Source organism: Pungitius pungitius, chromosome 5 (genome assembly GCF_949316345.1).
Source record: "Pungitius pungitius chromosome 5, fPunPun2.1, whole genome shotgun sequence".
In the NCBI taxonomy this organism is placed as follows: Eukaryota; Metazoa; Chordata; class Actinopteri; order Perciformes; family Gasterosteidae; genus Pungitius; species Pungitius pungitius.
Genome location: NC_084904.1, coordinates 6,841,148 through 6,855,437, shown reverse-complemented (window position 1 = coordinate 6,855,437; position 14,290 = coordinate 6,841,148). Strand labels below are relative to the sequence as shown.

The 14,290-nt window shown below is 42.7% G+C and overlaps 18 non-coding genes across 18 annotated transcripts; all 18 read right to left on the bottom strand.

The window, feature by feature from the left end:
- Positions 1–133: 133 nt before the first annotated feature.
- Positions 134–216, bottom strand: trnal-cag (transfer RNA leucine (anticodon CAG)). Its single transcript has one exon. It is a non-coding gene; the product is annotated as a tRNA-Leu (tRNA).
- A 1,102-nt stretch (positions 217–1,318) lies between these two features.
- On the bottom strand, positions 1,319–1,401 carry trnal-cag (transfer RNA leucine (anticodon CAG)). The gene has a single exon. It is a non-coding gene; the product is annotated as a tRNA-Leu (tRNA).
- Positions 1,402–1,720: 319 nt separating this feature from the next.
- Positions 1,721–1,803, bottom strand: trnal-cag (transfer RNA leucine (anticodon CAG)). The gene has a single exon. It is a non-coding gene; the product is annotated as a tRNA-Leu (tRNA).
- Positions 1,804–3,667: 1,864 nt separating this feature from the next.
- On the bottom strand, positions 3,668–3,750 carry trnal-cag (transfer RNA leucine (anticodon CAG)). The gene has a single exon. It is a non-coding gene; the product is annotated as a tRNA-Leu (tRNA).
- A 319-nt stretch (positions 3,751–4,069) lies between these two features.
- Positions 4,070–4,152, bottom strand: trnal-cag (transfer RNA leucine (anticodon CAG)). The gene has a single exon. It is a non-coding gene; the product is annotated as a tRNA-Leu (tRNA).
- Positions 4,153–5,253: 1,101 nt separating this feature from the next.
- Positions 5,254–5,336, bottom strand: trnal-cag (transfer RNA leucine (anticodon CAG)). Its single transcript has one exon. It is a non-coding gene; the product is annotated as a tRNA-Leu (tRNA).
- Positions 5,337–5,655: 319 nt separating this feature from the next.
- On the bottom strand, positions 5,656–5,738 carry trnal-cag (transfer RNA leucine (anticodon CAG)). The gene has a single exon. It is a non-coding gene; the product is annotated as a tRNA-Leu (tRNA).
- A 298-nt stretch (positions 5,739–6,036) lies between these two features.
- Positions 6,037–6,119, bottom strand: trnal-cag (transfer RNA leucine (anticodon CAG)). The gene has a single exon. It is a non-coding gene; the product is annotated as a tRNA-Leu (tRNA).
- Positions 6,120–6,435: 316 nt separating this feature from the next.
- trnal-cag (transfer RNA leucine (anticodon CAG)) lies at positions 6,436–6,518 on the bottom strand. The gene has a single exon. It is a non-coding gene; the product is annotated as a tRNA-Leu (tRNA).
- A 1,102-nt stretch (positions 6,519–7,620) lies between these two features.
- trnal-cag (transfer RNA leucine (anticodon CAG)) lies at positions 7,621–7,703 on the bottom strand. Its single transcript has one exon. It is a non-coding gene; the product is annotated as a tRNA-Leu (tRNA).
- Positions 7,704–8,019: 316 nt separating this feature from the next.
- Positions 8,020–8,102, bottom strand: trnal-cag (transfer RNA leucine (anticodon CAG)). The gene has a single exon. It is a non-coding gene; the product is annotated as a tRNA-Leu (tRNA).
- Positions 8,103–9,204: 1,102 nt separating this feature from the next.
- On the bottom strand, positions 9,205–9,287 carry trnal-cag (transfer RNA leucine (anticodon CAG)). Its single transcript has one exon. It is a non-coding gene; the product is annotated as a tRNA-Leu (tRNA).
- A 298-nt stretch (positions 9,288–9,585) lies between these two features.
- Positions 9,586–9,668, bottom strand: trnal-cag (transfer RNA leucine (anticodon CAG)). The gene has a single exon. It is a non-coding gene; the product is annotated as a tRNA-Leu (tRNA).
- Positions 9,669–9,987: 319 nt separating this feature from the next.
- Positions 9,988–10,070, bottom strand: trnal-cag (transfer RNA leucine (anticodon CAG)). The gene has a single exon. It is a non-coding gene; the product is annotated as a tRNA-Leu (tRNA).
- A 1,101-nt stretch (positions 10,071–11,171) lies between these two features.
- On the bottom strand, positions 11,172–11,254 carry trnal-cag (transfer RNA leucine (anticodon CAG)). Its single transcript has one exon. It is a non-coding gene; the product is annotated as a tRNA-Leu (tRNA).
- A 319-nt stretch (positions 11,255–11,573) lies between these two features.
- On the bottom strand, positions 11,574–11,656 carry trnal-cag (transfer RNA leucine (anticodon CAG)). Its single transcript has one exon. It is a non-coding gene; the product is annotated as a tRNA-Leu (tRNA).
- Positions 11,657–12,376: 720 nt separating this feature from the next.
- trnal-cag (transfer RNA leucine (anticodon CAG)) lies at positions 12,377–12,459 on the bottom strand. Its single transcript has one exon. It is a non-coding gene; the product is annotated as a tRNA-Leu (tRNA).
- Positions 12,460–13,180: 721 nt separating this feature from the next.
- On the bottom strand, positions 13,181–13,263 carry trnal-cag (transfer RNA leucine (anticodon CAG)). The gene has a single exon. It is a non-coding gene; the product is annotated as a tRNA-Leu (tRNA).
- Between the last annotated feature and the right edge of the window lie 1,027 nt (positions 13,264–14,290).

The following is a 14,290-nucleotide window of genomic DNA, read 5'->3' as shown; positions in this document are numbered from 1 at the left end:
TAATGGTAAACAAAAGAGAGACTTCAAAATTGTCAAACATTTGACGAGTCTACATATGTTGCGGCAGTTTAAGATGTAAAGCATTGCTCCGTTTACATCATCATGTCACAGGCAACTGAGCAAGAAAACCACATGTCAGAAGTGGGATTCGAACCCACGCCTCCAGTGGAGACTGCGACCTGAACGCAGCGCCTTAGACCGCTCGGCCATCCTGACAGAAAACAAAAGAAATTGGTGAGAGTTATAGATCATATCTTTTAATGCATTCCATACAACACTACATCGCACTTTCTTCATCACAGAAAGGGTTGTACAGAGCCTGATGCAGTGTACTTGTCGCTGGTGACAATATATGCTAACAGAAGGAATCTTTGTTGAAATCCCACTCAAACCCCTTTTTAATGGTAAACAAAAGAGAGACTTCAAAATTGTCAAACATTTGACGAGTCTACATGATATGTTGCGGCAGTTTAACATGTAAAGCATTGCTCTGTCTACATCATCATGTCAAAGGGAAATGAGCAAGAAAACCACATGTCAGAAGTGGGATTCGAACCCACGCCTCCAGTGAAGACTGCGACCTGAACGCAGCGCCTTAGACCGCTCGGCCATCCTGACGGAAAACAAAAAAAATTGGTGAGAGCTATAGATCATATCTTTTAATGCATTTCATACAACACTACATCGCACTTTCTTCATCACAAAAAGGGTTGTACAGAGCCTGATGCAGTGTACTTGTCGCTGGTGACAATATATGCTAACAGAAGGAATCTTTGTTGAAATCCCACTCAAACCCCTTTTTAATGGTAAACAAAAGAGAGACTTCAAAATGGTCAAACATTTGACGAGTCTACATGATATGTTGCGGCAGTTTAAGATGTAAAGCATTGCTCCGTTTACATCATCATGTTACAGGCAACTGAGCAAGAAAACCACATGTCAGAAGTGGGATTCGAACCCACGCCTCCAGTGAAGACTGCGACCTGAACGCAGCGCCTTAGACCGCTCGGCCATCCTGACGGAAAACAAAAGAAATTGGTGAGAGTTATAGATCATATCTTTTAATCGCACTTTCTTCATCACAGAAAGCGTTGTACAGAGCCTGATGCAGTGTACTTGTCGCTGGTGACAATATATGCTAACAGAAGGAATCTTTGTTGAAATCCCACTCAAACCCCTTTTTAATGGTAAACAAAAGAGAGACTTCAAAATTGTCAAACATTTGACTAGTCTACATGATATGTTGCGGCAGTTTAACATGTAAAGCATTGCTCTGTCTACATCATCATGTCAAAGGGAACTGAGCAAGAAAACCACATGTCAGAAGTGGGATTCGAACCCACGCCTCCAGTGGAGACTGCGACCTGAACGCAGCGCCTTAGACCGCTCGGCCATCCTGACGGAAAACAAAAGAAATTGGTGAGAGCTATAGATCATATCTTTCAATGCATTCCATACAACACTACATCGCACTTTCTTCGTCACAGAAAGGGTTGTACACAGCCTGATGCAGTATACTGATCGCTGCTTACTATATATGCTAACAGAAGGAAGCTTTGTTCAAATCCCACTCAAACCCCTTTTTAATGGTAAACAAAAGAGAGACTTCAAAATTGTCAAACATTTGACGAGTCTACATGATATGTTGCGGCAGTTTAAGATGTAAAGCATTGCTCCGTTTACATCATCATGTCACAGGCAACTGAGCAAGAAAACCACATGTCAGAAGTGGGATTCGAACCCACGCCTCCAGTGGAGACTGCGACCTGAACGCAGCGCCTTAGACCGCTCGGCCATCCTGACAGAAAACAAAAGAAATTGGTGAGAGTTATAGATCATATCTTTTAATGCATTCCATACAACATTACATACCACTTTCTTGATCACAGAAAGGGTTGTACACAGCCTGATGCAGTATACTGATCGCTGCTTACTATATATGCTAACAGAAGGAAGCTTTGTTCAAATCCCACTCAAACCCCTTTTTAATGGTAAACAAAAGAGAGACTTCAAAATTGTCAAACATTTGACGAGTCTACATGATATGTTGCGGCAGTTTAAGATGTAAAGCATTGCTCCATTTACATCATCATGTCACAGGCAACTGAGCAAGAAAACCACATGTCAGAAGTGGGATTCGAACCCACGCCTCCAGGGGAGACTGCGACCTGAACACAGCGCCTTAGACCGCTCGGCCATCCTGACGGAAAACAAAAGAAATTGGTGAGAGTTATAGATCATATCTTTCAATGCATTCCATACAACACTACATCGCACTTTCTTCGTCACAGAAAGGGTTGTACACAGCCTGATGCAGTATACTGATCGCTGCTTACTATATATGCTAACAGAAGGAATCTCTGTTGAAATCCCACTCAAACCCCTTTTTAATGGTAAACAAAAGAGAGACTTCAAAATTGTCAAACATTTGACGAGTCTACATGATATGTTGCGGCAGTTTAAGATGTAAAGCATTGCTCCGTTTACATCATCATGTCACAGGCAACTGAGCAAGAAAACCACATGTCAGAAGTGGGATTCGAACCCACGCCTCCAGGGGAGACTGCGACCTGAACGCAGCGCCTTAGACCGCTCGGCCATCCTGACGGAAAACAAAAGAAACTGGTGAGAGTTATAGATCATATCTTTTAATCGCGCTTTCTTCATCACAGAAAGCGTTGTACAGAGCCTGATGCAGTGTACTTGTCGCTGGTGACAATATATGCTAACAGAAGGAATCTTTGTTGAAATCCCACTCAAACCCCTTTTTAATGGTAAACAAAAGAGAGACTTCAAAATTGTCAAACATTTGACTAGTCTACATGATATGTTGCGGCAGTTTAACATGTAAAGCATTGCTCTGTCTACATCATCATGTCAAAGGGAACTGAGCAAGAAAACCACATGTCACAAGTGGGATTCGAACCCACGCCTCCAGGGGAGACTGCGACCTGAACGCAGCGCCTTAGACCGCTCGGCCATCCTGACGGAAAACAAAAGAAACTGGTGAGAGTTATAGATCATATCTTTTAATCGCACTTTCTTCATCACAGAAAGCGTTGTACAGAGCCTGATGCAGTGTACTTGTCGCTGGTGACAATATATGCTAACAGAAGGAATCTTTGTTGAAATCCCACTCAAACCCCTTTTTAATGGTAAACAAAAGAGAGACTTCAAAATTGTCAAACATTTGACTAGTCTACATGATATGTTGCGGCAGTTTAACATGTAAAGCATTGCTCTGTCTACATCATCATGTCAAAGGGAACTGAGCAAGAAAACCACATGTCAGAAGTGGGATTCGAACCCACGCCTCCAGTGGAGACTGCGACCTGAACGCAGCGCCTTAGACCGCTGGGCCATCCTGACGGAAAACAAAAGAAACTGGTGAGAGTTATAGATCATATCTTTTAATCGCACTTTCTTCATCACAGAAAGCGTTGTACAGAGCCTGATGCAGTGTACTTGTCGCTGGTGACAATATATGCTAACAGAAGGAATCTTTGTTGAAATCCCACTCAAACCCCTTTTTAATGGTAAACAAAAGAGAGACTTCAAAATTGTCAAACATTTGACTAGTCTACATGATATGTTGCGGCAGTTTAACATGTAAAGCATTGCTCTGTCTACATCATCATGTCAAAGGGAACTGAGCAAGAAAACCACATGTCAGAAGTGGGATTCGAACCCACGCCTCCAGTGGAGACTGCGACCTGAACGCAGCGCCTTAGACCGCTCGGCCATCCTGACGGAAAACAAAAGAAATTGGTGAGAGCTATAGATCATATCTTTCAATGCATTCCATACAACACTACATCGCACTTTCTTCGTCACAGAAAGGGTTGTACACAGCCTGATGCAGTATACTGATCGCTGCTTACTATATATGCTAACAGAAGGAAGCTTTGTTCAAATCCCACTCAAACCCCTTTTTAATGGTAAACAAAAGAGAGACTTCAAAATTGTCAAACATTTGACGAGTCTACATGATATGTTGCGGCAGTTTAAGATGTAAAGCATTGCTCCGTTTACATCATCATGTCACAGGCAACTGAGCAAGAAAACCACATGTCAGAAGTGGGATTCGAACCCACGCCTCCAGTGGAGACTGCGACCTGAACGCAGCGCCTTAGACCGCTCGGCCATCCTGACAGAAAACAAAAGAAATTGGTGAGAGTTATAGATCATATCTTTTAATGCATTCCATACAACACTACATCGCACTTTCTTCATCACAGAAAGGGTTGTACAGAGCCTGATGCAGTGTACTTGTCGCTGGTGACAATATATGCTAACAGAAGGAATCTTTGTTGAAATCCCACTCAAACCCCTTTTTAATGGTAAACAAAAGAGAGACTTCAAAATTGTCAAACATTTGACGAGTCTACATGATATGTTGTGGCAGTTTAAGATGTAAAGCATTGCTCCGTTTACATCATCATGTCACAGGCAACTGAGCAAGAAAACCACATGTCAGAAGTGGGATTCGAACCCACGCCTCCAGGGGAGACTGTGACCTGAACGCAGCGCCTTAGACCGCTCGGCCATCCTGACGGAAAACAAAAGAAACTGGTGAGAGTTATAGATCATATCTTTTAATCGCACTTTCTTCATCACAGAAAGCGTTGTACAGAGCCTGATGCAGTGTACTTGTCGCTGGTGACAATATATGCTAACAGAAGGAATCTTTGTTGAAATCCCACTCAAACCCCTTTTTAATGGTAAACAAAAGAGAGACTTCAAAATTGTCAAACATTTGACGAGTCTACATGATATGTTGCGGCAGTTTAAGATGTAAAGCATTGCTCCGTTTACATCATCATGTCACAGGCAACTGAGCAAGAAAACCACATGTCAGAAGTGGGATTCGAACCCACGCCTCCGAGGAGACTGCGACCTGAACGCAGCGACTTAGACCGCTCGGCCATCCTGACGGAAAACAAAAGAAATTGGTGAGAGCTATAGATCATATCTTTCAATGCATTCCATACAACACTACATCGCACTTTCTTCGTCACAGAAAGGGTTGTACACAGCCTGATGCAGTATACTGATCGCTGCTTACTATGTATGCTAACAGAAGGAATCTTTGTTCAAATCCCACTCAAACCCCTTTTTAATGGTAAACAAAAGAGAGACTTCAAAATTGTCAAACATTTGACTAGTCTACATGATATGTTGCGGCAGTTTAACATGTAAAGCATTGCTCTGTCTACATCATCATGTCAAAGGGAACTGAGCAAGAAAACCACATGTCAGAAGTGGGATTCGAACCCACGCCTCCAGTGGAGACTGCGACCTGAACGCAGCGCCTTAGACCGCTCGGCCATCCTGACGGAAAACAAAAGAAATTGGTGAGAGCTATAGATCATATCTTTCAATGCATTCCATACAACACTACATCGCACTTTCTTCGTCACAGAAAGGGTTGTACACAGCCTGATGCAGTATACTGATCGCTGCTTACTATATATGCTAACAGAAGGAAGCTTTGTTCAAATCCCACTCAAACCCCTTTTTAATGGTAAACAAAAGAGAGACTTCAAAATTGTCAAACATTTGACGAGTCTACATGATATGTTGCGGCAGTTTAAGATGTAAAGCATTGCTCCGTTTACATCATCATGTCACAGGCAACTGAGCAAGAAAACCACATGTCAGAAGTGGGATTCGAACCCACGCCTCCAGTGGAGACTGCGACCTGAACGCAGCGCCTTAGACCGCTCGGCCATCCTGACGGAAAACAAAAGAAACTGGTGAGAGTTATAGATCATATCTTTTAATCGCACTTTCTTCATCACAGAAAGCGTTGTACAGAGCCTGATGCAGTGTACTTGTCGCTGGTGACAATATATGCTAACAGAAGGAATCTTTGTTGAAATCCCACTCAAACCCCTTTTTAATGGTAAACAAAAGAGAGACTTCAAAATTGTCAAACATTTGACTAGTCTACATGATATGTTGCGGCAGTTTAACATGTAAAGCATTGCTCTGTCTACATCATCATGTCAAAGGGAACTGAGCAAGAAAACCACATGTCAGAAGTGGGATTCGAACCCACGCCTCCAGTGGAGACTGCGACCTGAACGCAGCGCCTTAGACCGCTCGGCCATCCTGACGGAAAACAAAAGAAATTGGTGAGAGCTATAGATCATATCTTTCAATGCATTCCATACAACACTACATCGCACTTTCTTCGTCACAGAAAGGGTTGTACACAGCCTGATGCAGTATACTGATCGCTGCTTACTATATATGCTAACAGAAGGAAGCTTTGTTCAAATCCCACTCAAACCCCTTTTTAATGGTAAACAAAAGAGAGACTTCAAAATTGTCAAACATTTGACGAGTCTACATATGTTGCGGCAGTTTAAGATGTAAAGCATTGCTCCGTTTACATCATCATGTCACAGGCAACTGAGCAAGAAAACCACATGTCAGAAGTGGGATTCGAACCCACGCCTCCAGTGGAGACTGCGACCTGAACGCAGCGCCTTAGACCGCTCGGCCATCCTGACAGAAAACAAAAGAAATTGGTGAGAGTTATAGATCATATCTTTTAATGCATTCCATACAACACTACATCGCACTTTCTTCATCACAGAAAGGGTTGTACAGAGCCTGATGCAGTGTACTTGTCGCTGGTGACAATATATGCTAACAGAAGGAATCTTTGTTGAAATCCCACTCAAACCCCTTTTTAATGGTAAACAAAAGAGAGACTTCAAAATTGTCAAACATTTGACGAGTCTACATGATATGTTGCGGCAGTTTAACATGTAAAGCATTGCTCTGTCTACATCATCATGTCAAAGGGAAATGAGCAAGAAAACCACATGTCAGAAGTGGGATTCGAACCCACGCCTCCAGTGAAGACTGCGACCTGAACGCAGCGCCTTAGACCGCTCGGCCATCCTGACGGAAAACAAAAGAAATTGGTGAGAGCTATAGATCATATCTTTTAATGCATTTCATACAACACTACATCGCACTTTCTTCATCACAAAAAGGGTTGTACAGAGCCTGATGCAGTGTACTTGTCGCTGGTGACAATATATGCTAACAGAAGGAATCTTTGTTGAAATCCCACTCAAACCCCTTTTTAATGGTAAACAAAAGAGAGACTTCAAAATGGTCAAACATTTGACGAGTCTACATGATATGTTGCGGCAGTTTAAGATGTAAAGCATTGCTCCGTTTACATCATCATGTTACAGGCAACTGAGCAAGAAAACCACATGTCAGAAGTGGGATTCGAACCCACGCCTCCAGTGAAGACTGCGACCTGAACGCAGCGCCTTAGACCGCTCGGCCATCCTGACGGAAAACAAAAGAAACTGGTGAGAGTTATAGATCATATCTTTTAATCGCACTTTCTTCATCACAGAAAGCGTTGTACAGAGCCTGATGCAGTGTACTTGTCGCTGGTGACAATATATGCTAACAGAAGGAATCTTTGTTGAAATCCCACTCAAACCCCTTTTTAATGGTAAACAAAAGAGAGACTTCAAAATTGTCAAACATTTGACTAGTCTACATGATATGTTGCGGCAGTTTAACATGTAAAGCATTGCTCTGTCTACATCATCATGTCAAAGGGAACTGAGCAAGAAAACCACATGTCAGAAGTGGGATTCGAACCCACGCCTCCAGTGGAGACTGCGACCTGAACGCAGCGCCTTAGACCGCTCGGCCATCCTGACGGAAAACAAAAGAAATTGGTGAGAGCTATAGATCATATCTTTCAATGCATTCCATACAACACTACATCGCACTTTCTTCGTCACAGAAAGGGTTGTACACAGCCTGATGCAGTATACTGATCGCTGCTTACTATATATGCTAACAGAAGGAAGCTTTGTTCAAATCCCACTCAAACCCCTTTTTAATGGTAAACAAAAGAGAGACTTCAAAATTGTCAAACATTTGACGAGTCTACATATGTTGCGGCAGTTTAAGATGTAAAGCATTGCTCCGTTTACATCATCATGTCACAGGCAACTGAGCAAGAAAACCACATGTCAGAAGTGGGATTCGAACCCACGCCTCCAGTGGAGACTGCGACCTGAACGCAGCGCCTTAGACCGCTCGGCCATCCTGACAGAAAACAAAAGAAATTGGTGAGAGTTATAGATCATATCTTTTAATGCATTCCATACAACACTACATCGCACTTTCTTCATCACAGAAAGGGTTGTACAGAGCCTGATGCAGTGTACTTGTCGCTGGTGACAATATATGCTAACAGAAGGAATCTTTGTTGAAATCCCACTCAAACCCCTTTTTAATGGTAAACAAAAGAGAGACTTCAAAATTGTCAAACATTTGACGAGTCTACATGATATGTTGCGGCAGTTTAACATGTAAAGCATTGCTCTGTCTACATCATCATGTCAAAGGGAAATGAGCAAGAAAACCACATGTCAGAAGTGGGATTCGAACCCACGCCTCCAGTGAAGACTGCGACCTGAACGCAGCGCCTTAGACCGCTCGGCCATCCTGACGGAAAACAAAAAAAATTGGTGAGAGCTATAGATCATATCTTTTAATGCATTTCATACAACACTACATCGCACTTTCTTCATCACAAAAAGGGTTGTACAGAGCCTGATGCAGTGTACTTGTCGCTGGTGACAATATATGCTAACAGAAGGAATCTTTGTTGAAATCCCACTCAAACCCCTTTTTAATGGTAAACAAAAGAGAGACTTCAAAATGGTCAAACATTTGACGAGTCTACATGATATGTTGCGGCAGTTTAAGATGTAAAGCATTGCTCCGTTTACATCATCATGTTACAGGCAACTGAGCAAGAAAACCACATGTCAGAAGTGGGATTCGAACCCACGCCTCCAGTGAAGACTGCGACCTGAACGCAGCGCCTTAGACCGCTCGGCCATCCTGACGGAAAACAAAAGAAATTGGTGAGAGTTATAGATAATATCTTTTAATCGCACTTTCTTCATCACAGAAAGGGTTGTACAGAGCCTGATGCAGTGTACTTGTCGCTGGTGACAATATATGCTAACAGAAGGAATCTTTGTTGAAATCCCACTCAAACCCCTTTTTAATGGTAAACAAAAGAGAGACTTCAAAATGGTCAAACATTTGACGAGTCTACATGATATGTTGCGGCAGTTTAAGATGTAAAGCATTGCTCCGTTTACATCATCATGTTACAGGCAACTGAGCAAGAAAACCACATGTCAGAAGTGGGATTCGAACCCACGCCTCCAGTGGAGACTGCGACCTGAACGCAGCGCCTTAGACCGCTCGGCCATCCTGACGGAAAACAAAAGAAACTGGTGAGAGTTATAGATCATATCTTTTAATCGCACTTTCTTCATCACAGAAAGCGTTGTACAGAGCCTGATGCAGTGTACTTGTCGCTGGTGACAATATATGCTAACAGAAGGAATCTTTGTTGAAATCCCACTCAAACCCCTTTTTAATGGTAAACAAAAGAGAGACTTCAAAATTGTCAAACATTTGACTAGTCTACATGATATGTTGCGGCAGTTTAACATGTAAAGCATTGCTCTGTCTACATCATCATGTCAAAGGGAACTGAGCAAGAAAACCACATGTCAGAAGTGGGATTCGAACCCACGCCTCCAGTGGAGACTGCGACCTGAACGCAGCGCCTTAGACCGCTCGGCCATCCTGACGGAAAACAAAAGAAATTGGTGAGAGCTATAGATCATATCTTTCAATGCATTCCATACAACACTACATCGCACTTTCTTCGTCACAGAAAGGGTTGTACACAGCCTGATGCAGTATACTGATCGCTGCTTACTATATATGCTAACAGAAGGAAGCTTTGTTCAAATCCCACTCAAACCCCTTTTTAATGGTAAACAAAAGAGAGACTTCAAAATTGTCAAACATTTGACGAGTCTACATGATATGTTGCGGCAGTTTAAGATGTAAAGCATTGCTCCGTTTACATCATCATGTCACAGGCAACTGAGCAAGAAAACCACATGTCAGAAGTGGGATTCGAACCCACGCCTCCAGTGGAGACTGCGACCTGAACGCAGCGCCTTAGACCGCTCGGCCATCCTGACAGAAAACAAAAGAAATTGGTGAGAGTTATAGATCATATCTTTTAATGCATTCCATACAACACTACATCGCACTTTGTTCATCACAGAAAGGGTTGTACAGAGCCTGATGCAGTGTACTTGTCGCTGGTGACAATATATGCTAACAGAAGGAATCTTTGTTGAAATCCCACTCAAACCCCTTTTTAATGGTAAACAAAAGAGAGACTTCAAAATTGTCAAACATTTGACGAGTCTACATGATATGTTGTGGCAGTTTAAGATGTAAAGCATTGCTCCGTTTACATCATCATGTCACAGGCAACTGAGCAAGAAAACCACATGTCAGAAGTGGGATTCGAACCCACGCCTCCAGGGGAGACTGCGACCTGAACGCAGCGCCTTAGACCGCTCGGCCATCCTGACGGAAAACAAAAGAAACTGGTGAGAGTTATAGATCATATCTTTTAATCGCACTTTCTTCATCACAGAAAGCGTTGTACAGAGCCTGATGCAGTGTACTTGTCGCTGGTGACAATATATGCTAACAGAAGGAATCTTTGTTGAAATCCCACTCAAACCCCTTTTTAATGGTAAACAAAAGAGAGACTTCAAAATTGTCAAACATTTGACGAGTCTACATGATATGTTGCGGCAGTTTAAGATGTAAAGCATTGCTCCGTTTACATCATCATGTCACAGGCAACTGAGCAAGAAAACCACATGTCAGAAGTGGGATTCGAACCCACGCCTCCGAGGAGACTGCGACCTGAACGCAGCGACTTAGACCGCTCGGCCATCCTGACGGAAAACAAAAGAAATTGGTGAGAGCTATAGATCATATCTTTCAATGCATTCCATACAACACTACATCGCACTTTCTTCGTCACAGAAAGGGTTGTACACAGCCTGATGCAGTATACTGATCGCTGCTTACTATGTATGCTAACAGAAGGAATCTTTGTTCAAATCCCACTCAAACCCCTTTTTAATGGTAAACAAAAGAGAGACTTCAAAATTGTCAAACATTTGACTTGTCTACATGATATGTTGCGGCAGTTTAACATGTAAAGCATTGCTCTGTCTACATCATCATGTCAAAGGGAACTGAGCAAGAAAACCACATGTCAGAAGTGGGATTCGAACCCACGCCTCCAGTGGAGACTGCGACCTGAACGCAGCGCCTTAGACCGCTCGGCCATCCTGACGGAAAACAAAAGAAATTGGTGAGAGCTATAGATCATATCTTTCAATGCATTCCATACAACACTACATCGCACTTTCTTCGTCACAGAAAGGGTTGTACACAGCCTGATGCAGTATACTGATCGCTGCTTACTATATATGCTAACAGAAGGAAGCTTTGTTCAAATCCCACTCAAACCCCTTTTTAATGGTAAACAAAAGAGAGACTTCAAAATTGTCAAACATTTGACGAGTCTACATGATATGTTGCGGCAGTTTAAGATGTAAAGCATTGCTCCGTTTACATCATCATGTCACAGGCAACTGAGCAAGAAAACCACATGTCAGAAGTGGGATTCGAACCCACGCCTCCAGTGGAGACTGCGACCTGAACGCAGCGCCTTAGACCGCTCGGCCATCCTGACAGAAAACAAAAGAAATTGGTGAGAGTTATAGATCATATCTTTTAATGCATTCCATACAACACTACATCGCACTTTCTTCATCACAGAAAGGGTTGTACAGAGCCTGATGCAGTGTACTTGTCGCTGGTGACAATATATGCTAACAGAAGGAATCTTTGTTGAAATCCCACTCAAACCCCTTTTTAATGGTAAACAAAAGAGAGACTTCAAAATTGTCAAACATTTGACGAGTCTACATGATATGTTGTGGCAGTTTAAGATGTAAAGCATTGCTCCGTTTACATCATCATGTCACAGGCAACTGAGCAAGAAAACCACATGTCAGAAGTGGGATTCGAACTCACGCCTCCGAGGAGACTGCGACCTGAACGCAGCGACTTAGACCGCTCGGCCATCCTGACGGAAAACAAAAGAAATTGGTGAGAGCTATAGATCATATCTTTCAATGCATTCCATACAACACTACATCGCACTTTCTTCGTCACAGAAAGGGTTGTACACAGCCTGATGCAGTATACTGATCGCTGCTTACTATGTATGCTAACAGAAGGAATCTTTGTTCAAATCCCACTCAAACCCCTTTTTAATGGTAAACAAAAGAGAGACTTCAAAATTGTCAAACATTTGACTAGTCTACATGATATGTTGCGGCAGTTTAACATGTAAAGCATTGCTCTGTCTACATCATCATGTCAAAGGGAACTGAGCAAGAAAACCACATGTCAGAAGTGGGATTCGAACCCACGCCTCCAGTGGAGACTGCGACCTGAACGCAGCGCCTTAGACCGCTCGGCCATCCTGACGGAAAACAAAAGAAATTGGTGAGAGCTATAGATCATATCTTTCAATGCATTCCATACAACACTACATCGCACTTTCTTCGTCACAGAAAGGGTTGTACACAGCCTGATGCAGTATACTGATCGCTGCTTACTATATATGCTAACAGAAGGAAGCTTTGTTCAAATCCCACTCAAACCCCTTTTTAATGGTAAACAAAAGAGAGACTTCAAAATTGTCAAACATTTGACGAGTCTACATGATATGTTGCGGCAGTTTAAGATGTAAAGCATTGCTCCGTTTACATCATCATGTCACAGGCAACTGAGCAAGAAAACCACATGTCAGAAGTGGGATTCGAACCCACGCCTCCAGGGGAGACTGCGACCTGAACGCAGCGCCTTAGACCGCTCGGCCATCCTAACGGAAAACAAAAGAAATTGGTGAGAGTTATAGATCATATCTTTCAATGCATTCCATACAACACTACATCGCACTTTCTTCGTCACAGAAAGGGTTGTACACAGCCTGATGCAGTATACTGATCGCTGCTTACTATATATGCTAACAGAAGGAATCTTTGTTGAAATCCCACTCAAACCCCTTTTTAATGGTAAACAAAAGAGAGACTTCAAAATTGTCAAACATTTGACGAGTCTACATGATATGTTGCGGCAGTTTAACATGTAAAGCATTGCTCTGTCTACATCATCATGTCAAAGGGAAATGAGCAAGAAAACCACATGTCAGAAGTGGGATTCGAACCCACGCCTCCAGTGGAGACTGCGACCTGAACGCAGCGCCTTAGACCGCTCGGCCATCCTGACGGAAAACAAAAGAAATTGGTGAGAGTTATAGATCATATCTTTTAATCGCACTTTCTTCATCACAGAAAGGGTTGTACAGAGCCTGATGCAGTGTACTTGTCGCTGGTGACAATATATGCTAACAGAAGGAATCTTTGTTGAAATCCCACTCAAACCCCTTTTTAATGGTAAACAAAAGAGAGACTTCAAAATTGTCAAACATTTGACGAGTCTACATGATATGTTGCGGCAGTTTAAGATGTAAAGCATTGCTCCGTTTACATCATCATGTCACAGGCAACTGAGCAAGAAAACCACATGTCAGAAGTGGGATTCGAACCCACGCCTCCAGGGGAGACTGCGACCTGAACGCAGCGCCTTAGACCGCTCGGCCATCCTGACGGAAAACAAAAGAAACTGGTGAGAGTTATAGATCATATCTTTTAATCGCACTTTCTTCATCACAGAAAGCGTTGTACAGAGCCTGATGCAGTGTACTTGTCGCTGGTGACAATATATGCTAACAGAAGGAATCTTTGTTGAAATCCCACTCAAACCCCTTTTTAATGGTAAACAAAAGAGAGACTTCAAAATTGTCAAACATTTGACGAGTCTACATGATATGTTGCGGCAGTTTAACATGTAAAGCATTGCTCTGTCTACATCATCATGTCAAAGGGAACTGAGCAAGAAAACCACATGTCAGAAGTGGGATTCGAACCCACACCTCCAGTGGAGACTGCGACCTGAACGCAGCGCCTTAGACCGCTCGGCCATCCTAACGGAAAACAAAAGAAATTGGTGAGAGTTATAGATCATATCTTTCAATGCATTCCATACAACACTACATCGCACTTTCTTCGTCACAGAAAGGGTTGTACACAGCCTGATGCAGTATACTGATCGCTGCTTACTATATATGCTAACAGAAGGAATCTTTGTTGAAATCCCACTCAAACCCCTTTTTAATGGTAAACAAAAGAGAGACTTCAAAATTGTCAAACATTTGACGAGTCTACATGATATGTTGCGGCAGTTTAAGATGTAA